The 26,389-nt window shown below is 36.4% G+C and overlaps 1 long non-coding RNA gene across 1 annotated transcript in view; it reads right to left on the reverse strand.

Moving 5' to 3' along the window:
* Positions 1-1,687: 1,687 nt before the first annotated feature.
* The window catches only part of LOC118148910 (uncharacterized), a 186,013-nt gene continuing 161,311 nt past the window's right edge, over positions 1,688-26,389 (reverse strand). The window contains exon 5 of the long non-coding RNA XR_004735976.3: positions 1,688-2,477. This is a non-coding gene — a long non-coding RNA (uncharacterized LOC118148910). The remainder of the gene's footprint in view (positions 2,478-26,389) is intronic.

Below are 26,389 nucleotides of genomic sequence, written 5' to 3' on the forward strand. Positions count from 1 at the left end.
ACCAAATGGAGAGCAAAAATAAATAAATATACAAAAAGCAGGAGTTGCAATTCTCACATTTGATAAAATAGACTTCAAAGCAACAAAGATACAGTGGTAAAAGGATCAATGCAACAATAAGAGCTATTAATACCCAGATACATAAGACCCATAATGAGATTTAGACTCAACGAGACAGAAAATTAAGAAGGATATCCAGGACTTCAACTCAGATCCGGAACAAGTAAACTCAATAAATATTTATGGAGTTCTCCATTTTAAATACACAAAATATTGATCAACCATTATTAATACCCATTTTTAGAATGAAGCAATATTCCTGTTCTCTCTCCCTCTTTTTCTTCCTCTTTCTCTCCTTTTTTTACTTTTCAACATCCTAGTTCCTCACCTCTACTCAATACATTCCTCTGAACACCTGATTCCTTGTGATTCTCCCATCCCACTGAAACCTCCAATCCATAAAAATAAATAGTGTTACACATAAATTTTCAGTGCTGCAAAAGAATTAGCATTCAAATACAGATTTTTTCAGCAAGAAAAAAAAAAGAGGTTAATAACCAGAATATATAAGTAACTCAAACATCTCAATGGCAAAAAAGCAAATAATCCACTTAAAATAGGCAAAAGATCTGGATAAACATTTCTCAAAAGAAGACATACAAATAAGCAACAAGTATCTGAAAAAAATGCTCAACATCACAAATCATGGAAGAAATGCCAAAACCACAATGGAATATCTTCCTATCCCAACTAAAGTAGCTTTTATCAAAAAGACTTTAATTAACAAATGCTGGTAAGGATGTGGAGAAAGGGAAACCCTTGTCCACTTTTGGTGGGAATGTAAATTAGTATAGCCATTATGGAAAATTGTGTGAAAAAACTACAAATAGAACTACCATATGATCCAGCAATTCTAGTACTGCTATGTATCCAAAAGAAAAGAAATCAATATGTCAGATATCTGTACTTCCACGTTAACTGCAACACTATTGACAATATCCAAAATATGTAATAAATCTAAATGTCCCTCAATGGATGAATGAATCAAGAAAATGTGGAACATATACACAGTGGAATGCTATTCAACCACAGAAAAGAATGAAATCCTGTCATTTGCAGCAATATGGACAGAACTATAGATCATAAAATAAGCCAAGCACAGAGTGACAAATATTGTATCTTTTGACTCATATGTGAAAGCCAAAAAAGTGGACCTCATGAAGACAGGGAGCAGATTGATGGTTACTAGAGGACGGGAAGCGTGGGAGGGAGGGGGGCTGAAGAGCGGTTGATTAATAGGTACAGGTACACAGTTTGATAAAAGAAATAAGACCTAGTGTTTGATAGATCATTACTATAACCTACAATAATCTCCTGTATATTTCAAAATAGCTAGAAGAGAAAATTTGCATATTTCTAGCATAAAGACAAATATTTAAAGTGATAGGTATTCTAATACTGATTTTGTTCTTTTCAAATTATATGAATGTATTATTACAGGTACCCTAAAATATATATACCTATTATCTATCAAAAATACGGCAGTATAATTATATTTCAGCTTTTCTATCTTGGAAATTATGAAATTGAACATTTTGTTTTTGTTTCTGAAAGGATTGATAGTTAGAAATATGTAAATAATCCATTCTAGTTATAAATCAAGTATAACCGATGTTTCCTGGTTTGACTTATATCTTCATACCCAATACTAGATTTTGACATAAATCATGACTATTTTTCAATTGTTTCTGAAACATAACACTTTTCTTTAAATTTGCTAATAGTATTTGTTATTGGTATTTTACATATACTAAATACATTTTAACTTAGGCTCAACCTACCTCTAATTAAGCAGATAAATGTAGTGAGATTGAGGCATTAGGCAATACTTCTTCCAGTCTACATGTATCAGGTTATGACATCATAGGGAACTTTTACCTTAGGTTAATAGTTTATAAAAACGAATTCTGTAAAAATTGGCATAGGTTTTCTTTGTCAGTCAATGCAGAATCCACTTAGGATTTTCTTTTTATTTCTGCTATGAAGTTTGCCTATGTAATAATGTTTGTAATCTATAGTATGCAATCATATCCTTCATATACATTCATAACATATATAAATATTTAAGTCATCAAAACTTTCAGAGGCTTAGTCCAGAGTAACACAACAGTTCTCAAACTTTAGCCTGAAAAAGAATCAACTGGAGGGCTTATAGAGATCCCCTACAGAATGTCATTTTGGCTAAATTGTGTGTATGTGGAAGGGATGGTACTAATTGTCAAATATACCTGTGTAAAAGAGTAGAATCATCTATATAAAATGATGTAAATTAGATGCATTTATACAAACCTAGTAGCTGGCTTGTTTTTCCATTGGCATGTGTTTTTATTTGAGAAGCATGCACCTGACATTGTTGATAAACTCCGATGAATCTTCAGAAGTGTTTTCCCTCCATTTCACTTTGATTGACTTGGTACCTACAAGAACATGTGAGAATGATGAATGTTGATTTGAATTGATAAACCCCGATTGCCATGTCAGTGAACTACATCCTAACTGACCTCATTCTTTCAAATTCTTTTAAATATATTTATCTGTAGGTGTGATGTATTTTTTAGATGTGTATGGAAGTAATGTGATAATACTCCTTTTTCCTTCTTGTTCTTCTGAGGGTAGTAAGAATGATAGAATATATTGGTGAGTTTCCAAAATATTTACTAAGACAACTTTTAAATATCAATATAAACTGTCATTTTTAAAATTTGATGATTACCTTTATGAAAACGTATCCTTTATTGCTTGTTTCATCAGATACAACATCATGGAAAGAACAGAACAAGAATAATGAGGAAACATTGCAAAATAATCAAGTTATAAAATAAATTATTGCACTGATGTGTAAATTCAATCTGTGTTATTTTCATACATTAGCTTAAAGTAAACTGTAATGATTTGAAGATTAGAAATATTTCCAGAATAAACAATTGAAAAAGTCTATCAATTACCAGGGACTTTAGCCAGAGAGCAGTGATCTAGGTATAAAAATTGTGCCTGCTGGCAGGGCACAGTAGCTCACACCTGTAATCCTAGCACTTTGGGAGGCCGAGGCAGGTGGATCATGAGGTCAAGAGATCAAGACCATCCTGGCCAACATGGTGAAACCCCGTCCCTACTAAAAAATACAAAAATTAGCTAGGCATGGGTGGCACACACCTGTAGTCCCAGCTACTCGGGGGGCTGAGGCAGGAGAATTGCTTGAACCCGGGAGGCGGAGGTTGCAGTGAGTTGAGATTGTGTCACTGTACTCCAGCCTGGTGACCGGAGATGGAGCCAGACTCGGTCTCAAAAAAAAAAAAAATTCTGTCTGGCTTTACTTCAGATAGTAATGGCCTCAAAAACGAGATATGTATAAGAGATAAGGAAAGATAAGAGAAAACGTTTCTTGGAAAGAAGTTTATTGAATGTCGTCACAATAGTGAGGCTGTGAAAAATGTAACTCTGAAATTATCTTAGTTTGGCAAAGGTCTGTCAAGGACAGTTTAGTGCTCATTCCCCCTAGTGGCAAAGTTTCAGAGTTCCTAATTTGGGTGACTTGACAAGCTGCAATGCTTCAGATGGCTACTGATGTACCAAGACACTAATCCCTTCAGCCTAGGAGGGCCTCGATAGGCCTGAAATATGTGGACTACGAAGCCATCTCCAACTCCACCAAAAAGTGGACAAAGGACATGAACAGACACTTTTCAAAAGAAGACATTTATGCAGACAGCAAACATATGAAAAAAAGCTCATCATCACTGGCCATTAGAGAAATGCAAATCAAAACCACACTGAGATACCATCTCATGCCAGTTATAATGGTAATCATTAAAAAATCTGGAGACAATAGATGCTGGAGAGGATGTGGAGAAATAGGAATACTTTTACACTGTTGGTGGGAGTGTAAATTAGTTCAACCATTGTGGAAGACAGTGTGGTGATTCCTCAAGGATCTAGAAGTAGAAATACCATTTGACCCAGCAATTCCATTACTGGGTATATACCCAAAGGATTATAAATCATTCTACTATAAAGACACATGCACACGTATGTTCACTGTGGCACTGTTTACAATAGCAAAGACTTGGAGCCAACCCAAATACCCATCAATGAAAGATTGGATGAATGAGAGAAAATATGGCATATATACACCATGGAATACTAAGCAGCCATGAAAAAGAATGAGTTCATGTCCTTTTCAGGGAGATAGATGAAGCTGGAAACCATCATCTTGTCAGCAAACTTACACAAAAACAGAAAACCAAACACTGCATGTTCTCAGTCATAAGTGGGTGTTGAACAATGGGAACACATCGACAGAGAGAGGGGAACATCACACACCAGGGCCTGTTGGGGGTTGGCGGGGCTAGGGGAGGGATAGCAAGGGGTGGGGGGATTGGGGAGGGATAACACTAGGAGAAATACCTAATGGAGATGACAGTGGGATGAATGCAGCAAACAACCACGGCATGTGTATACCTATGTAACAATCCTGCACAATATGCACATGTACCCCAGAACTTAAAATATAATAATAATCAAAAAGAAGGCATCTCCTACATTCATGAGCAGACCCTAGAATATTACCAGTTTCTGTTCAATCTAAAAAAAGGTGGGCGAGATAACACCTTGAGGTCCCTTTTCTTGCAGTCAAGTCAGTATATTTACGATGTTCTGTCATGCCAATTTCCACTTGTCTGGATTGTATATCTGAAATGCCCTCCTCTTTTCCAACTTCTACGCAGAGTATTTCTTAAATAACACACAAGAAGTATAATCCATAATGGAAAAAACCGTTATAACAGTTATCATAGCTTATAACTTCTGTTTGATGAAAGACACTATGAAAAAAGTGAAAAGACATATCTTAGGCTAGGAAAAAATGCATGAGATCTTTAAAGAAAACGAACTGTTCTTTTAGTGCAAAAATAGATTAACAAATGCTTTATAACCTTTAAAATGAATAAAATCAAGTTTGTGATGTAGATAACAAAAATTAAACTTAAAAAAACAACAGAAAGATCTATGTTGTGCTATTGATGCAAAGATTTGAAATTTCTAAAATGTATTCTTTAGGAATGTACAACATATGTGGAAAAACTGCATAGCCATGCCTAGGAGTAACTGTCAGTTTTGTTATTGTGTTCCTTCTGGAAAGGGAAAGAGTAGAAGGAATGGGTATTAACTGAAACTGGAACATTTCACTTCATTTGGTTTTTAAATCTAAAGAAAAAAAAGTGTCAAAAAGTAAACATATATTTAAAATTCATGATACAGGTACATTTTATTTTACAATCGTTGGTATGTTTAAAATGTTGCATAATTTAAATGAAACATTTTAAAAGGATGAGAGAGGAAATAATGAGTCTAAACTCATTCTTAGTAAATATAATCTTAGTTGATTTTATATATGTATACCACTTAATAATTTCCTCTTTTTGATTAGTATTTGTTAGTTTAATTTCCTCATTAAATTGTACACATTTTAAGGGTTGAGAGTGTCATTTTTATTTCCCTTCTGTCCTCTTCAATGACTAGAATTGCACTAAGCGCCTAGTATATATGTAATAATAATGGATTACACAAAACATGTTCATTAAAATGGAAATTCTCATGTTAAACAAATTAGTGACAGCATTTGCAAACTGCCAGTTCCCAAAGAAACAAATGTATTTACATATAGCAAAGTTTCTTTTGAATCTTCGCACTTTATTATCTTTCTCTCCATCCCTCAACTGCCTTCTCCTTTTATCCCTAATAACATTCTTCCAAATTCACAAAAATCAAGCAAGGCAGATTTTCCTTACAAATAAAGATGAGTTCTAAAATCCTCTCTGTTCCACTCTCCAGCCTGATCATTGAAACCTTTGGGATGAGAATAGAGAAAACCCAGAAATGTTAGTGTGAGCCCAGGGATGTGTCAGAACCCAGACTAGGGTTCTTTGACAGAAGAAGAAAGTCAAAAAGATGGGGTTAAAGTTAAAAAGATGGGGTTAAAAAACACCCCATCTTATTGTCTGAGTACAGAAGTTAAATAATTCTGGTGACCATCTAGAAAAAATAATTTTTGAGAAAAATGACCACAGAAGATCAGAGATGCCTGGACAGAAGTAGTATCTTGCTAATAGATTTTCAAATCCTTCCTTTATAATCCATCAATGTTCTGGTGGATTTTGTTTTATAGTTTTATTTATTTTTATTTTAAATAGTTGATAAATTGTTTTATATAAAACAGGCTGAAACTTTTGGGAGATTAGGAATCAGTTAAGTATCCTCCAGTGTCTCTAGATGCTAGAAACTTACAAGGACACAAATATACAAATATCAGTATAATTTCAGTGAGGCTGTAAGCCTACTGAAGCTCATCCATGGATCCTTTATGACTCCATAGATTCCAGGTTAACATTCTTTCCTTAAACAGTTCCAGTGCATGGGTATCCATGTAGAAACAACCTAAAATTATGACTTGTTACTAGATAAGAACTTGTTTTATAAGATTTAAATAAATTATTGATGATTAACTTAAAAGAACGAAATGGCATTCTTTTCAAATTGGCCTGTAGTTTTAAACACACACATATGTTTATATGTGTGTGTATATCTACATATATACCACATATATATTCATATATGTGAATGTATATATAAATGTTCCTAGACAGAAAATTCTACAAAATTTAAATAGAGAAAAAGAAAATATATTTTTTGACTATTTTTCTAATCTTTAAAACTTCATTTCTGTTTACTACTAAGGCAATTTTTCCAATAGAGAAACACAGGGCATTGAATTCTTTTAAGCTTATTGCCTGATTTTACTAAGACTTGGAATGCATGATAATTAACATTGAATTTGAATGAAACCAGCATACAAGAAAATAACTGGTTTTCAATCATAATGCCATTGTTTCCTTGGTTGACATCCCAAATGATGCAACTTCATTACTTATTCCTATTTTAGAAACAAACAGCTCTTCCTTGGAAGGACTTCAACATCAGGAGTACTGTCTTCTTGCTCTTTATCTTCTGTAGAACCCTTCACTTACCCTCTGGCTCCTTTCAGCCCCTCTGTGTAGGAGGGAATCCACTTGAGCTCTTCTGTTTTCTCCACACCATTCTGGTTTCCTATTACTTGAATGCACACCTTGGCTCCCTGGTCTCTTATTCAACTTAATCTAAACATAAATTCTCATGATTTACATACTTTAAACAGTTCACATATCCTTTACTACTGAGTGGCTAGGGCATATGTGTAGCCCTGGACTTCTACATGCAGCACAAACTGCTTAAAACCCTAGATTTTTAAATGATATTACAGTAAACATAGCAACTTTAAAGAAAAAGAGAGATGAAGAATTTAACATACGGAGGAATGCAAACAATGCGCTGGTATTTGTAAGTAACTGAGGTCTATATATAAAAGAAAACATGAAGGCACAGAAGGAAACCTGCTACTGTGGTGATGGGTATAAAAACTTGAGGAGAATGGAGAGATCCAAAATTGACACCCTATCGTCAAAATTGAAAGAGCTAGAGGAGCAAGATCAAAAAAACTCAAAACCCAGCAGAAGACAAGAAATAACTAAGATCAGAGCTGAACTGAAGGAGATTGAGATACGAAAAACCCTTCAAAAAATCAATAAATCCAAGAGCTGGTTTTTTGAAAAGATCAACAAAATAGACAGACCACTAGCCAGATTGATTAAAAAGAAAAGAGAGAACAACCAAATAGATGCAATAAAAAATGATAAAGGGGAAATCACCACAGATTCCACAGAAATTCAAACCATCATCAGAGAATATTACAAACAACTCTATGCACATAAATTAGTAAACCTGGAAGAAATGGATAAATTCCTGGACTCCTGTGTCCTCCCAAGCCTAAACCAGGAGGAAGCTGAAACTATGAATAGACCAATAACAAGATCAGAAGTCGAGGCAGCAATTAAGAGCCTACCACACAAAAAAAGCCCAGGTCCAGATGGGTTCACAGCCGAATTCTACCAGACACACAAAGAGGAGCTGGTACCATTCCTTCTAAAACTATTTCAAACAATCCAAAAACAGGGAATACTTCCCAAATCATTTTACGAGACCAACATCATTCTGATACCAAAACCCGGCAGAGACCCAACAAGAAAAGAAAACTTCAGGCCAATATCCATGATGAACATAGATGCAAAAATCTTCAATAAAATATTGGCAAGCCGAATGCAACAGCAAATCAAAAACCTTATTCACCATGATCAAGTAGGATTCATCCCGGGGATGCAAGCCTGGTTCAACATACGCAAGTCTATAAACGTAATTCACCACATAAACAGAACCAAAAACAAAAACCACATGATTATCTCAATTGACGCAGAGAAGGCATTTGACAAAATTCAACAGCCCTTTATGCTAAAAACCCTCAATAAACTCGGTATCAATGGAACGTATCTCAAAGTAATAAAAGCGATTTATGACAAACCAACAGCCAATATCATACTGAATGGGCAAAAACTGGAAGCATTCCCTTTGAAATCTGGCACTAGACAAGGATGCCCTCGTTCACCACTCCTATTCAATATAGTTCTGGAAGTTCTAGCCAGAGCAATCAGGCAAGAAAAAGAAATAAAGGGTATTCAAATAGGAAAGGTGGAAGCCAAATTATCTCTATTTGCAGACGACATGATAGTATACCTAGAAGACCCCATCACCTCAGCCCAAAAACTCCTGAAACTGATAAGCAACTTCAGCAAAGTCTCAGGATATAAAATCAATGTGCAAAAATCACAAGCATTCCTATACACCAATAACAGACTTAAAGAAAGCCAAATCAAGAACGAACTGCCATTCGCAATTGCTACAAAAAGAATAAAATACCTTGTAATACAATTCACAAGGAACGTAAGGGACCTCTTCAAAGAGAACTACAAAACACTGCTCAACGAAATCAGAGAGGACACAAACAGATGGAGAAACATTCCATGTTCATGGTTAGGAAGAATTAATATCGTGAAAATGGCTATACTGCCCAAAGTAATTTACAGAATCAACCCTATCCCCATCAAGCTACCATTGACTTTCTTCACAGAACTGGAAAAAACCACCATGAACTTCAAATGGAACCAAAAGAGAGCCCGCATAGCCAAGTCAATTCTAAGCAAAAAGAACACAGCGGGGGGGCATCACACTACCAGATTTCAAACTATACTACAAGGCTACAGTAATCAAAACAGCATGGTACTGGTACCAAAACAGAGATATAGACCAATGGAACAAAACAGAGGCACCGGAGGCAACACAACATACATACAACTATACAATCTTTGATAAACCTGACAAAAACAAGCAAGGGGGAAAGGATTCCCTGTTTAACAAATGGTGTTGGGAAAACTGGTTAGCCATGTGCAGAAAGCAGAAACTGGACCCCTTCCTGACACCTTACACTAAAATTAACTCCAGATGGATTAAAGACTTAAACATAAGACCTGGCACCATAAAAACCCTAGAAGGAAATCTAGGCAAAACTATCCAGGACATAGGAGTAGGCAAGGACTTTATGAACAAAACACCAAAAGCATTGGCAACAAAAGCCAAAATAGACAAATGGGACCTAATGAAACTCCACAGCTTCTGCACGGCAAAAGAAACAGTCACTAGAGTGGATCGGCAACAACAGAATGGGAAAAAATTTTTGCAGTTTCCCCATCTGACAAAGGGCTGATATCCAGAATTTACAAAGAACTCAAACGGATTTACAGGAAAAAAACAAACAAGCCCATTCGAAAGTGGGCAAAGGATATGAACAGACACTTTACGAAAGAAGACATATATGAGGCCAACAATCATATGAAAAAATGCTCATCGTCACTGGTCATCAGAGAGATGCAAATCAAAACCACATTGAGATACCATCTCACGCCAGTTAGAATGGCGATCATTAAAAAATCTGGAGACAACAGATGCTGGAGAGGATGTGGAGAAAAAGGAACACTTTTAGTTCAACCATTGTGGAAGACAGTGTGGCGATTCCTCAAGGCCTTAGAAATAGAAATTCCATTTGACCCAGCAATCCCATTACTGGGTATATATCCAAAAGACTATAAATCGTTCTACTATAAGGACACATGTACACGAATGTTCATTGCAGCACTGTTTACAATAGTAAAGACCTGGAATCAACCCAAATGCCCATTGATAATAGACTGGATTGGAAAAATGTGGCACATATACACCATGGAATATTATGCAGCAATCAGAAATGATGAGTTCGTGTCCTTTGTAGGGACATGGATGAATCTGGAGAACGTCATCCTCAGCAAACTGACACAAGAACAAAAATGAAACACTGCATATTCTCACTCATAGGCGGGTGATGAAAAATGAGAACACATGGACACAGAAAGGGGAGTACTAAACAGTGGGGTCTATTGGGGGGAAAAGGGGAGGGCCAGTGGGTGGGGGAGGTGGAGAGGGATAGCCTGGGGAGAAATGCCAAATGTGGGTGAAGGGGAGAAGGAAAGAAAAGCACACTGCCATGTGTGTTCCTACGCAACTGTCTTACATGCTTTGCTCATGTACCCCAAAACCTAAAATCCAATAAAAAAATTTAAAAAAAAAAGTAAAAATAGACTTTGCTTTTTAAATCAAAAAAAATAAAAATAAAAATAAAAACTTGGAACTCCTACCAGTTTCTTTTATCCTCTGACCATCCGTCTTTCCTTAGAAATTGTTCTCATTAATGATGAAGGTGATGATGCTGATAATGATGACTAACATTTACTGAATATATATATATATGCTAAGTACTCTGTGAGCAGGTTTTTTTAATCTTTATAATTCTAAAAGAATGTATAAAACTTCCATTTTTAATCTATGCTCTGAGGTCAAATAATCCTTGCTGAACCATAATTTAACTCAGACATTCTAAGCACAGAGTTCATATTGTAAATCACTAGGCTGTATTATATCCCTCATGGAAAATTGAATCCAGTAGTTCTGTTCTATTTCCCTGTCTATTCTCCATATAGTATGCTTTCTTAGCCATAATTTTTCATAGTCATCCAGTCTCATGAATTTGAATGCCATCTATTCTTTGACAATCCTAAGATCATTTTTTTTTCAATCCTGGATCCCACCCCTTGAGCTCCAGATTTCTGTATTAACAATTCCAGTTGGATTTCTCATAGACATCTCAACTTGATCATATATAAAACCGAATTCTTGGTTTCTTCTTTTAAAGTCTCTTCATCAGTATCTGATAAAATGGCAACTCCACTCATCTAGTTGTTTAAGTTAAAAATGTTAGCGTCTTCCTTGACCAAGCCTTTCTTTTATACTCCAGAATTCTACTTTTGAATGCATCTAGAATTTGACCACATCCTCACCTTCACTGCTACTAGTGGGGACTAGTCTCAGCCACCACTGTCTCTTGTTCGATTAACTCTAATTTCTTCCTAGTGCAACTCTCTTCTATCTATTTTGCCCAAAAATGGTATAGAGAAGTCAGAAGGAGTCATTTAAAACAAGTTATGTCATTCTTACTTTAAGACCCCTTTAAAATAGAAAGCATGAATTTCTCATATTGCTCAGGCCTAGGCCCTGGCATCAACTCTGATCTCTTTCTTTCCTTCAGTCACTCTACTCAGCTATAGCATCATCTGTGTATTCCAGGCCTACTCCTTCTGTCTTGAGTGATCCTTCTACAAATATCTATATGGTTAGTTCCTTTACTTTCTTTACAATTCTGTCAAATGCCAAGTTTTTCCTAACACACTAAAATAAGAAAACTTACTCCCCATCTCCCCTTCACCCTTAACCTGCTTCATTTTTCTCCATAGCATAAAATACCATCTGACTTACTGTGTATTTACTTGCATCTCCCCAGTTAAAGTGTAAGCTCCATGACTGCAGAGATTTTTGTTTGGCTTACCTCCATATCCCCAATGCCCAGAACTATGCCTAGCACATAATGTTTGTTGAATAAATTAATAAATTTACACTTCCACTACTGGTGTATGTGAGGGCCTATGTCAACTCATTTCCAAGAGCATGAATTTTTATGTTCCTTTTTATTAACATGAAAAGTAATTCACTATACAAAGCAATTCTCTAAAGGAAAGCAGTAAAGTCAGATATATATTTAAAATTACTTTTTTTGCTCTGGCTAGAACTTCCAGTACTATATTGAATAGGAGTGGTGAGAGAGGGCATCCTTGTCTAGTGCCGGATTTGAAGGGGAATGCTTCCAGTTGTTGCCCATTCAGTATGATATTGGCTGTAGGTCTGTCATAAATAGCTTTTATTATTTTGAGATACGTTCCTCCGATACTTAGTTTATTGAGAGTTTTTAGCATAAAGGGCTGTTGAATTTTGTCAAAGGCCTCCTCTGCATCTATTGAGATAATCATGTGGTTTTTGTCTTTGGTTCTGTTTATGTGGTAGATTACATTTATAGACTTTATTTTTTTAATTGTATTTTAGGTTCTGGGGTACATGGGCAGATCAGGCAGGATTGTTGCATAAGTACACACATGGCAATGTGCTTTGCTGCCTCCATCCCTCCATCACCTACATCTGGCATTTCTCCCCAAGTTGTCCCTCCCTGACATCCCCACACCCACCTCCCTGCTGTCCCTTCCCTTGCCCCCCTCAACAGATCCCAGTGTGTGATGCTCTCCTCCCTGTGTCCCTGTGTTCTTACCCACCTATGAGTAGGAACATATGGTGCTTTATTTTCTGTTCTTGTGTCAGTTTGCTGAGAATGATGGTTTACAGATTCATCCATGTCCCGATGAAGGAGACAAACTCACTGTTTTTTATGGCTGCATAGTATTCCATGGTGTATAGTTGCCACATTTTCTTTATCCAGTCTATTGTTGATGGACATTTGGCTTGGTTCCAGATCTTTGCTATTGTAAACAGTGCCACAATGAACATACATGTGCATGTGTCTTTATAATAGAATGATTTATAATCCTCTGGGTATATACCCAATAATGGGATTGCTGGGTCAAATGGAATTTCTATTTCTAGGTCCTTGAGGAAGCACCACACTGCCTTCCACAATGATTGAACTAGTTTACACTCTCACCAGCAGTGTAAAAGTGTTCCTATTTCTCCACATCCTCTCCAGCATCTGTTGTCTCCTGATTTTTTAATGATTGCCATTCTAACTGGCATGAGGTGGTATCTCAATGTGGTTTTGATTTGCATTTCTCTAATAATCAGTGACAATGAGCATTTTTTTCATGTTTGTTGGCCTCATATATGTCTTCTTTTGAAAAGTGTCTATTCATATCCTTTGCCCACTTTTGCATGGGTTTGTTTTTTTTTTTTTCCTGTAAATCTGTTTTAGTTCTTTGTAAATTCTGGATATTAGCCCTTGGTCAGTTGGGTAGATTGCAAAAATTTTTTCTTTGTTCTCGTTGGTTTCAAAGAACATCTTTATTTCTGCCATCATTTCATTGTTTATCCAGTTGACATTCAGGAGTCAGTTGTTCAGTTTCCATGAAGTTGTGTGGTTCTGAGTTACTTTCTTAATTCTTAGTTCTAATTTGACTGTGGTCTGAGAGACTGTTTGTTATGATTTCTGTTCTTTTGCATTTGCTGAGGAGTGATTTACTTCCAATTAGTGGTCAATTTTAGAGTAGGTGCCATGCAGTGCTGAGAAGAATGTATATTCTATGGATTGGGGTAGAGATTTCTGTAGTTGTCTATTAGGTCCGCTTGGTCCAGATCTGAGTTCAAGCCTGGATATCCTTGTTAATTTTCTGTCTTGTTGATCTGTTTAATATTGACAGTGGAGTGTTAAAGTCTACCACTATTATTGTGTGGGAGTCTAAGTGTCTTTGTAGGTCATTAAGAACTTGCTTTATTTTTATTTTTGACCAAACAACTAATAAGGTATACACACAGTGCTCTCATAAGTAGTATAATTACTTAAAATGTGGAGAAATAAAAGCATGCAAAAGTTTATCAAAATTCAACAGTCTTCTTATTAGTAACTGCTGTCATTTACACTTCTCTCTGGGTTGCCTAGGTCTCTCATTATGTCATTCCAACAGCAGGGCAGATGTTGCAAGTGACTGGGATATGTTTGATGGTTGTTGGCAAAGGAGGCTCTATTTCAGTTCCTCCTTGAATCTTCTTTCCTGTGAGAGCCTTTCAACAGAATATTAAAGGGAGCAGAGAAAGCCAAGCACAAATGATGCATACTCCATAATCCTCAGAAATAGCTTTTCCTCATCGCCAACTCTTTGGCATAGGAAGATCAGAGAAATTTTTCTTGTTGCTGATATTTTCCCCAAAGTTCCCGGCCTTCACATTTATAAAGAGGGAGTTAAGGCTGTAAGTCAAGAGTAGAAAGAATGTAACAATTGCAAAGTCAGTCTATGTTTGAAAAAATTTAAGTGAAATAATGATGAGATTATTATGTTAATATTCATCATAGAAAATTCTTTTAGACAATTCTTTCAAAAATATTTGACTCTTTTTTATGTATAAAGCCCTATTTTGGACACTGGAGCTCGATCTGTTTCCTGCCTCATAGAAGCAAAAATTTAGCAGGGGAGACAAAGCAAATCACAGATTTATGCCAATAGATGCGACAAATTAAAATTAATCACATTAAGACATGCAGAGTACTGACTTCACCAATAAATTAAGTTTTCAAACTTCTGTAATATAAAATTCTAAACTCAAAGGGCTTTGGTTATGAAATATATTTGTGACTTAACGTTAACAAATTGAGAAACATATATTGAAATAGAATCCATATGAAAAGCATTATTAAATCACTCTCTAAACCATCTGTATCCCAACCCTTAGCATTGCACAGTATACTCATATAACAACCCTTGTACCTGTCCTCCTGAATCCAAACAAAAAGTCCTTGGCATATTAAAATAAATCATTCCCCAGATCAGTAATATCAATGGAAGGAAAAAGGTGAAAACTATAGACATTGTGCTATTAGAGAAGATCACCCTGATTATAAATGTTGCTTCCTCAGGCCTTTTCTAGTTATATTTCTTCCATTATTGTCTCTCACAGCAGCACCCTACTTGTTTTATTGTGCAAACTAATCATAATCATTATATATACATATATAAAATTTACATATCATATACTAATTTGTTTGCATTGCTTATTTGATTATCTGTCCCTGTTGTAGAATACCCCCTTCTTGAAGGGAGGAATGTTGTCTGTTTTGTTCTTTTTCCTGTCTCCTGCATAAAGAACAGAGCTGGCAGGTAGTTGATGTTTAATAAATATTTATTCAGTAAATATTTAAAGCGAGCCCATTATGTCACTCTTACTCTGCATATATTTTATTGAATGTGTGTCAAATATGACATGTTCAGTGCTTTCAGGTTACTTTTTCTTATAAAACATGTTATAGAAATAGAATTCATTAGCATCTACCCAAGACAATGCCTCTCTCCTGCACTTAACTAGTCCTACAAATTAATTAGTACCTTTATAGGCTCTGTTGGTGAAAGTAATTTTTTGCATTTTAAGTACTACATAAGAAAAATGAAATCTACCTTTTTAAATGATCACCCACAATTTTTAAAAACAGAGTGTATGTTTATCAAATTGTTATGTTTTTATTGTAAACCAACTTGAAGCAGTAGTTTTGATCAGCATACCCAATATAAATGAGGACACAATAATAAGAGAGTGGAAATGAATGATAATTCTGTTTTGCTGCTGCTTATAGAGAATGTACATATTGGATATTAAATATATAAATATAGATCAGATGTATATCTTTATTTTATACATGTAAAAATATTTATTATGAGAAATTGGCTCATGGGATTAAGGAAGATAGAAAGTTAGATCTGCAGCAGGCAAACTGGAGGGCAAGGAGAGCCAAATGGTATAGTTGTAGGTTGAGTCCAAAGGTATGAAAACCAGGAGAGCCAACAGTCCAAGTTTCAATCTGAGAAGTGAAGCCTTCTTAGGCTTGAGGCCCAAGGAGAGCCAGTATTCAGTCTGAGTTTGGAGGAGATTGGTGTTTTAGCTCACCCAGTTAGGCAAGAGAAGTTCCGTCTTAGTCTTTTTGTTCGATTCACTTCTTCAGTTGATTGGAAGAGGCACATTCACATTAGAGAGGGCAATCTTCTATGCTGAATCTACCAATTCAAATGTGAGTCTCATCCAGAATAACCTTCACAGACTCTCTAAGAATAATGTTTGACAAAATGTCTGTGCATCCCATGGCCCAATCAAGTAGACACAAAATTGACCATCATCACAGCCTCTCAGTTCAGATACCTCCTTAGTGAAACTTCCCTGTCCCTGTAGTATATTACCCTCCCTTGAATTGCTTGGGAGCACAATATCCTCTTTTGTATTCTTCAGAATTCTCATTCTCCAAACTTATTCCTTTTTTAAAGATATTATTGGCACAGGAGAATGTTAATGACAAAACATTAAGTATGAGAAGTAATTATGCTTCATTTGTGTCTCAAAATTGGCCTTCTTATATATTTAAGGTGAATTGAGGTGCTGCTCTGGGTAGCTTTAATTTCTTTTTTCTCTGCCCACCCACCACCGACTCAGCACAGTGGAGGCCAGTCCAGCAACCACTGCAGGAGCGAGGCCATCTTAGCCTCAAGGGTCAGGGAATAAGGGGCAAGCTTGGAGACTCATACACTAACACCTGTTGCCTCTCCTGTATTTCTTATTATCTAAGAGTCAGAAAGCACATGTCTAATTTAAATACATATTCATATATGTATTCACATAGAACAATATTTAGCAAGCTTTTAAGAGGTTATATAATTGAAAAAAAATAGAGAAAAAGAAGGCCTTGTTCAGATAACTTTCATTTGTCAAAATAAGAGGTTTTAAAGTAACAATCTGGCCAGGTACAGTGGCTCATGCCTGTAATTCCAGGTTTGGGAGATCGAGCTGGGAGGATCACTTGAGGTCAGGAGTTTAAGACCAGCCTGGCCAACATGGTAGAACCTTGTCTCTACTAAAAATACATAAATTATCCATGGGTGGTGGCATTCATTGTATTCTCAGTTACTCTGGAGGCTGAGGCATGAGAAGCACTTGAATCCAGAAGGTGGAGATTGTGGTGATCTGAGATGTGAGATTGCTACACTGCATGGCAGCCTGAATGAATGAGCAAGACTCTGTCTCAAAAAAAAAGTCACAATTACAATACCATACTTAATGTGCTATAAGCAATTCTGAGTATAGTATAGGGAACAAAAATTATTACTATATAACTCATTAAAACATTCACAAAGATATATCTTATTTAATAGTTCTTTTGCTCTTTTTGGTATTAAATGTATGTCTCACCAAATTATAGCTGTCCAAAATTTTATGAGAATTGCGTTTGCAAATACTAATCACTATTAGTATATGTATATCTATATATTTTATGTAATATGTATAATACATATTATATATATGCATAATTATATATGTATCATATTTATATATATGTATTTTTTGAGATGGAGTTTTGCTCTTGTTGCCCAGGCTAGAGTGCAATGGTGCAATCTCTGCTCACTGCAACCTCCACCTCCCGAGTTCAAGCAATTCTCCTGCTTCAGCCTCTCCAGCAGCTAGGATTACAGGCACACACCACCACACCCGGCTAATTTCTGTATTTTTAGTAGAGATGGGGTTTCACATGTTGGCCAGGCTGGTCTCAAACTCCTGACCTCAGGTGATCCGCCCGCCTCAGCCTCCCAAAGTGCTGGGATTACAGGTGTGAGTCATTGTGCCCAGCCCAATCATATTTTACAATAGTTGAGTGAATAAAAAATAAATTTAGAAAAATACAAAAAACTACAACTTAAAAAGGAAATAAAAATTTACAAATAGAATTATCAAAATAAGGAAGAGTCAAGACCCACCCCCAAATTAGAGATTTTAAAATAATGATGTCTAAATCAGTTGGAAATACCTAAATGACACATGATGTATCTTATGCCGTAAGAAAAATTGTTTGATTTGTAAGATAATTACTTATAAATACAAGTAAGTATTTAGAGAAAGATGATTACTTTTAGATATTGTTTCTCAAAACGTCCTATTGACATTTCTAGTTCAAATTAAAGTTAAACTGATTTCCAGATGTTTTAGACCTGTGCTTTCTGGCTTTTGGCTAATAATAAATTTAGAAGAGGCAACAGGTATTAGTATATGAGTCTCAAACCCTTTCCCTCATTCCCTGACCTTTGAGGCTTAGGTAGCCTTGCTGCCATAGTGGCTGCTGGCCTGGTCTCCACTGTGTTGAGTGGGTGGTGGGCAGAGAAGAGTAATCTAAGACACCCAGAGCAGCACCTCACTTCACTTTTGAGGGTCTCAAGTCAAAATAGGTAGAGAGAGAGACCCCCACTGGACAAGAGGAGAGAAAGAGAGAGAGATGAGCTGATGCTGACTGAAGTCAGCAAGAGCTGAGGAGAGAGAATATGGTGCAGCTATTGAGCCACATAAAAAACAGAGGGAAAAGGAGGGGGTGAAAGGGGATGTTAAGATAACTGGTCATGTTACTTTCCAAGAGAACTCAAGAAAACTTGGAATTTCCTACAATGCATTTATTAGAACATTAAATTTCTTTGCATGTGATACCGTGTACAAGGTGGGCCAGGTAGATCTCCTTTATATGGGAGGATGAGAGCTAGGCCTTCTATTAAACAAAAACCCATATTAAGATTTTTATAACATTAAGTACTAATCATCTGGTGTTCAAATACTATCATCTCTACTTCTAAACAAAGCTCAAACTTGACCATTTCCCAGTCCTTCCCTTTCTAACTGCTGCATAATCTTGACTTGTCTCCTCTTACCTATTTTCATATTTCCACAGCAGCCAAAGAAATTCCTTTTAAGTGTAAATCACATTATCAATCTTCTGATATTAACCCTCCAGTGATTTCTCATCAAACTCAGAATAAAATGCTCACCAAGACTTCTAAGGCCCTCCATGAGCTCTGTCCTTTTGAACTCTACATTTCATCTCTTTCTTGTTCACTTTTACACACCAGCTCTGCCTAAAACAAGTTCCCACCCATAATTTTCTCAATTTGTACTCTCTATATTTCTTCTTATAACACCCATCAGTACCTAAAATTATATCTTGTATTTCTCTATTTAATTTTTTTCTATATCCTTTTCTATAATGTAGACTCTATAAGGGCAAAAACTTTGCTCTGTGCACAGCTGCTGGTCCACAGGTAAACTAATACCTTTCATTCTAAGGTTGAATTAGAAAAGCCAGAGATTCAGTGTTATCAAATAATCAATTATCTGTGTAAGAAGTGCTACTAAGGCGAGGCTCAGTGGCTCAGGCCTGTAATTCCAGCACTTTGAGAGACTGAGGCAGGTGGATTGATTGAGGTCAAGAGTTCAAGACCAGGCTGACCAACATGGTGAAACGCCATCTCTACTAAAATATAGAAATTAGCTGGGCATGGTGACAGATACCTGTAATCCTAGCTACTCAGGAGGTTGAGGCAGGGGAATCACTTGAACCCAGGAGGCAGAGGTTGCAGTGAGCCAGGATCACACCACTACACTCCAGCCTGGGTGACAGAGCCAGATACCATCTCAAAAAAAAAAAATGGTAATAAGAATCCAAGTAAAGTAAATAAGTTGAACTTAAGTTACTTCTTTAAATTTCAATAATACCACTAAACAAATTCAGATTGTTGCTGCTGATCATCAACAGATTAATGATTCTACAACATTTGACATCTTCTCTTCAGTGTACATTTTTGGAAAGAAAAGCAGTAAATATTAAATGATGGTATCAGGGAGAGAAGTGGTTAGAATCAAAAAGAGTGAGGGGAAAATAAGACAGAAGATATAAAAACAAGGAGGCAGAGAATGAGGGAAAACTGTATTGCATGTGGGTGCCAGTGTTCAATTAATTATTCTCCACATGCTTCATGGAAACCCAGTTCAAGGACCTTAGTTTACGAAGTCTCCCACTGTTAGCTCCACAAATGACTGTCTGTTATATGTACTAACTAATGACCTCAAAATAGTGACAATATCATAAAATGACAGAAGATTTAACATAACTGTGGTAAAGATAAATGGTTCTCAAGTAATTTTTAAAATGTCAAAAATTTTATATACAAATATTTAAGTATCTTTACATTCATTGTTTCAATTCTGAACATGCCTTCTTCTCCTCAGCCTTTGTTCTGATTTGTTGGGAAATGAAAAAGACTAACCTTATCAGATGTATTTTTCCCTGAGTTTGCCTGCAGCTAAACCAGATGGTTTATAAAAATATAATAATTTCTCAGAATTCTTAACTGAAACTGTAATAAGATGAATGTGTGCTTAAGAATAATCATGCAGTATAATGCAGATTAATGATTCATTAATGCCTTTTTTAAAAGTACCATATCTATTTTAATTTTGATAACTAATTCTAAGTGGATTTTAACAGCTAGATATTTTCTTGTCAGTGTCTGGGTCTTGCTCTTGATCTCTGCTTCTGCTTCTATAGAAAGAAGAGCTCAGCTGGAAAACTGTCATTTATTCAGTGTCTTACTGTCTTATTGCTAGGGATTTGCTGCTCACAATAGCCTCTAAGTGAACTTTCCCTTTATCCTTTCTCTTTTTCTGGTAACTTATCTTGTCTGTGCATCTTCACTTTTTTGGAAGTTGCTTCATGCTTTGCACACCTTGGCTGTTCTCTGGCGGGCCAAAGGTCTCCTGCCTATTGTCACAAACGTCTGCATTCCCCATCCTATCAGATTCTCAGCACCTGGCCTGACTCCCTGTTTCCCTTGAATGACCTTCCCTTCCCATTAAAGCTATATGCTCTGCAAACTCTGCCACCAAAACCACTAAGGACATCACAGGCAAGAAGGTCTGACTTTATGTACAGTATCAGGAACAGTTTTGTTATTTTTCTGATACACGAGGAATATATTTCAATGAATTTATTGAGAATTTTATTATGTGCCAGGCTCTGGGCTTTCTCTACTAATTCTTACAATAATCCGCTGAAATAAGTACAATTCTTAGCATTTACAAATTATTTGTTTTTCCATAATCTTTGCTAGAACTGAGAGGAATAAAATTACATCAAATATATTAGGTAGCTGGTTTCAGAAAGCAGCTGAAAGGATATAGCACTTCTTTTTTCTTTGTTTTATTATATTTTAAGTTCTGGGACACGTGTGCAGAATGTGCGGGTTTGTAACACAGGTATACATGTGCCATAGTGGTTTGCTGCAGCTATCAACCCATCATCTAGATTTTAAGGCCCACATGCATTAGGTATTTGTCCTAACGCTCTTCCTACCCTTGCCCCCACCCCTGACAGGCCCCAGTGTGTGATGTGCCTCTCCCTGTGTCCATGTGTTCCCATTGTTCAATTCTAGCACTTCTTAAACTCTTTTTGCTTAGTTTTTTTTCTTCTTTCAACTTTATAATTTCTAGATATAGTTTTTAAGAATGCTATGACCCATCAATAAAATAAGTATTTGTGGCTTCTCCTTATTTGACATTTTATTCTACAGCACAGTAAAATAAATTCTCATTAGTTTAAAAGGTACACATTAAAAGATTGACACTGCTAGACTTAACTTATTAAAGCAAATGAGTAATAAAGTGAAATTTAAATACATGCATAATGTTAGGCGTCTACATAGTCTGGTTCATTGGTATCCTAATCACACATTATTTTTACTTATTAAGGAAAAAAATATATAATATAAACCAACTGAAACACATACAGGAAGCCTATTCCAGGAACACTGTAATTCTGACAAAGAGTGTAAAAAGGCTAAATGTTAAAAATTTGTACTTGTAATGCTTTGCTAATAATAAAAATATTAGCTTTAATTAACTAGAATTGAGTTTTTACTATAGCAACGACTAAGATTAAAACTATGATAAAACAACCAAAATAAAATTGCACATAATGCAAAAATCTTTTAATATAGAAACTACTGTTTTCTCTATAGTTTTAACTACCTTTCCTCCTTCAAACAGTAATGAGCAGTAAGACTATTCAGCACTTTTTCTCCTCTGGGAAGGGATGATACAACAGGAACAGCAGCAGGTAAGGCAAATCCTTGATATTTTTTAAAATTTACATATATATATATTTGAGATGGAGTTTCGCTGTTACCCAGACTGGAGTGCAATGGCACGATCTCGGCTCACCACAACTTCCGCCTTCTGGGTTCAAGCAATTCTCCTGCCTCACCCTCCCGAGTAGCTGGGATTACAGGCATGCGCCACCATGCCCAGCTATTTTTAGTAGAGACAGGGTTTCACCATGTTGACCAGGATGGTCTCGATCTCCTGACCTCATAATCCACCTGCCTCAGCCTCCAAAGGGGTTGGATTATAGGTGTGAGCCACCGCGCCCAGCTAAAATTTATATTTTTAATTGACAAATAGTAATTGTATATATTCATGGGATTCACAGTGAGGTTTTAAAACATCACTTACAGTGATGTCATGGTTAATACTTAGTATCAACTTGATTGAAGGAGGCAAGTATTGCTCCTGAGTATGTCTGTGAGGGCGTTGCCAAAGGAGATTAACATTTGAGTCAGTGGGCTGGGGAAGGCAGACCCACCCTTTATCTGGTAGACACAATGTAATCAGCTGCCAGTGAATATAAAGCTGGCAGAAAAAATGTGAAAAGACAAGACTGGCCTAGGCTCCCACCCTACATCTTTCTCCCTTGTTGGATGCTTCCTGCCCTCAAATATCAGATTCCAAGTTCTTCAATTTTGAGACTCGGACTGGCTCTCCTGCTCCTCAAGCTTGCCGACAGCCTATTGTGAGACTTTGTGATCATGGAAGTTCATACTTAATAAACTCCTTTTTATATCTATCCTATTAGTTCTGTCCCTCTAGGGAACCCTGACTAATACAGTGATAAGATTAGGATAATTAGCATATTCATCATCTCATGTACTCATTTCTTTGGATCAGAATGTTCAATATCCTCCTTATAGCTATTTGAAACCATACATTAGTGTTGACTATAGTCATCTTACAGTGGTATAGAACTGCAGAATTGATTCCCTCTATCTAGCTAAAATTCTGTATCCTTTAACAAATTTCCCCCATCCCTCTCTTCCTTCTACCCTTCCCAGCCTCTGGCATTCTCTGTTCTACTTTTTACTTTTATTAGATCAACTTTTTTTTAACTTCCACATATGAAAAAGAACATGCAATGTTTAACTTTCTGTTTCTGGCTTATTTCACTTAACATAATGTTCTCCAGCCCATGCATGTTGCCACAAATGACAGGTTTTGGTAGTGTTTTAGGTCTGAATAGTACTTCAAAATATATGTAGGCTATATTTTCTTTATTCATTTCTCTGGTGATGGGGACCTAGGTTGATTCCACATCTTGGCTATTTGAATAGTGCTGCAATAAATATGAGGGTGCAACTGTCTCTCTAAAACAATGATATCCTTTTCTTTGGATAGATTCCCAGTAGTGGGATTCCTGGGTCATATGGCAGTCCTATTGTAGTTTTTTGAGGAAACTTCACACTATTCTTTATAGTGGCTGTACTAGTTGCATTCCCACCAACAGTGTGTAAGAATTCCCTTTTCTCCACATTCTTGTGAGGATTTGTTATTTTTTGGTATTTTTCCTAATAGGCCATCCTAACTGGCATAAGATGATACCTCATTGTGGTTTTGATTTACTTTTCTCTGATGAGCATTGTTTCATATATTGGTTAGCCATTTGTATGTCTTTTGAGAAATGTCTGTTCAAATTATTTACTCATTTTTTAACCTGATTGTTATTTTTGCTGAGATGTTTGAATTCCTTGTATATTCTGAATATTACTACCCTATCATATTAGTTTGCAAATATTTTATCCCATTCTGTAGACTGTATTTTCACACTGTGAATTGTTTCTTTGCTGCTGTGCAGAGGTGTTTTAGCTTGATAAAATCCCGTGTGTTTATTTTTGCTGTTGTTACATGTGGGGTTTTTTTTTATTATACTTTAAGTTCTGGGGTACATGTACAGGTATACATGTGCCATGGTGGTTTGTTGCATCCATCCTTCCATCATCTACATTAGGTATTTCTGCTAATGTTATCCCTCCCCAATCCCCCCCACCCTTACTATCCCTTCAGTAGCCTCCCTGACATGCCCCGTGGTGTTCCTCTCCCTGTGTCCATGTGTTTTCATTGTTGAACACCTACTTATGAGTGAGAACATGCAGTGTTTGGTTTTCTGTTATTGTGTCCGTTTGCTGAGAATGATGGTTTCCAGTTTCATCCATGTCCCTGCAAAGGGCATGAACTCATCCTCCTTTATGGCTGCATAGGATTCCATGGTGTATATGTGCCACATTTTCTTTGTCCAGTCTATTGTCGATGGGCATTTGGGTTGGTTCCAAGTCTTTGCTATTGACAGTGCCATAATAAATATACATGTGCATGTGTCTTTATAATAGAGTGATTTATAATCACTTGGGTATATACCCAGTAATGGGATTGCTGGGTCAAATGGTATTTCTAGTTCTAGACCCTTGAGGAATCTCCACACTGTCTTCCACAATGGTTGAACCAATTTACACTCCCATCAATGGTGTAAAAGCATTCCTACTTCTCCACATCCTCTCCAGCATCTGTTGTCTCCTGATTTTTTATTGATCACCATTCTAACTGGTATGAGATGGTATTTCAATGTGGGTTTGATTTACATTGCTCTAATAACAAATGATGATAAGCTTTTTAAGTATGTTTGCTGGCTACATAAATGTCTTCTTTTGAAAAGTGTATGTTCATATCCTACACCCACTTTTTGATGGAGTTGTTTTTATTTTCTTGGAAATTTAAGTTCTTTGTAGATTATAGATATTAGCCCTTTGTCACATGAGTAGACTGCAAAATTTTTTTCTCTTTCTCTTGGTTGCTGGTTCACTCTAATGACACTTTCTTTTGCTGTGCAGAAGCTCTTAAGTTTAATTATATCCCATTTGTCTATTTTGGCTTTTGTTGTCATTGCTTTTGGTGTTTTAGTCAGGAAGTCCTTGCCTATGCCTAGGTCCTGAATGGTTTTGACTAGTTTTTTTTCTAGGGTTTTTATGGTATTAAGTCTTATGTCTAAATCTGGGGTTAGTTTTTGTATAAGGAAGCGATCCAGTTTCAGTTTTCTGCATATGGCTAGCCAGTTTTCCCAACACCATTTATTAAATAGGGTATCCTTTCCCCATTGCTTATTTTTGTCAGGTTTGTCAAAGATCAGATGGTTGTAGATGTATGGTGTTACTTCTGAAGTCTCTGTTCCATTGTTCTCTGTTTTGGTACTAATACCATGCTGTTTTGATTACTGCAGCCTTGTAGTAAGTATAGTTTGAAGTCAGGTAGTGTGATGCCTCCAAGTTTTTTGTTTTTGTTTTTTGTTTTTTTTTTTTTGTTTTTTTGGTTTTTTGTTTTTTTTTTTTGCTTAGGATCTTGGCTATGCAGGCTCTTTTTTGGTTCCATATGAAGTTTAAGGTAGTTTTTTCTAATGCTGTGAAGAAAGTCCATGGTAGATTGGTGGGGATAGCATTGCATCTAAAAATTACTTTGGGCAGTATGGCTGTTTTTCCAACCATGAGTATGGAATGGTTTTTCATCTGTTGTGTCCTTTCTTATTTCCTTGAGCTGTGGTTTGTAGTTCTCCTTGAAGAGGTCCTTCACATCCCTTGTTAGTTGTATTCCGAGGTATTTTATTCTCTTTGTAGCAACTGTGAATGGGAGTTCACTCACGATTTGGCTCTCTGTTTGTCTGTTGTCGGTGTATAGAAATGCTTGTGAATTTTGCACATTGATGTCATATCCTGAGACTCTGCTGAAGTTGCTTATCAGCTTAAGGAGATTTTGGGCTGAAACAATGGGGCCTTCTAAATATACTGTCATGTCATCTGCAAATAGAGACAATTTGACTTCCTCTTTTCCTTATTGAATACCCTTTATGTCTTCTTGACTGATGGCCCTGGTCAGAACTTCCAATACTATGTTGAATAGGAGTGGTGAGAGAGGGCATCCTTATCTTGTGCCAGTTTTCAAAGGGAATGCTTCTAGTTTTTGCCCATTCAGTATGACATTGGCTGTGGGTATGTCATAAATAGTTCTTATTTTGAGATACATTGTGTTTTGAGTCGGAGTCTTGCTCTGTCTCCCAGGAGTAAAGTGCAGTGGTGTAACCTCAGCTCACTGCAACTTCTGACTCCCAGGTTCGAGTGATTCTCCTGCCTCAGTCTCCTGAGTAGCGTGACTAGAGGCATGTGCCACCAGGCCCAACTAATTTTTATATTTTTAGTAGAGACGGGATTTCACCATGTTGGCCAGGCTACTGTCAAACTCCTGTCCTCGGGTGATCTGCCCTCCTAAG

This window comes from Callithrix jacchus, chromosome 17, assembly GCF_049354715.1.
Source record: "Callithrix jacchus isolate 240 chromosome 17, calJac240_pri, whole genome shotgun sequence".
In the NCBI taxonomy this organism is placed as follows: domain Eukaryota; kingdom Metazoa; phylum Chordata; class Mammalia; order Primates; family Cebidae; genus Callithrix; species Callithrix jacchus.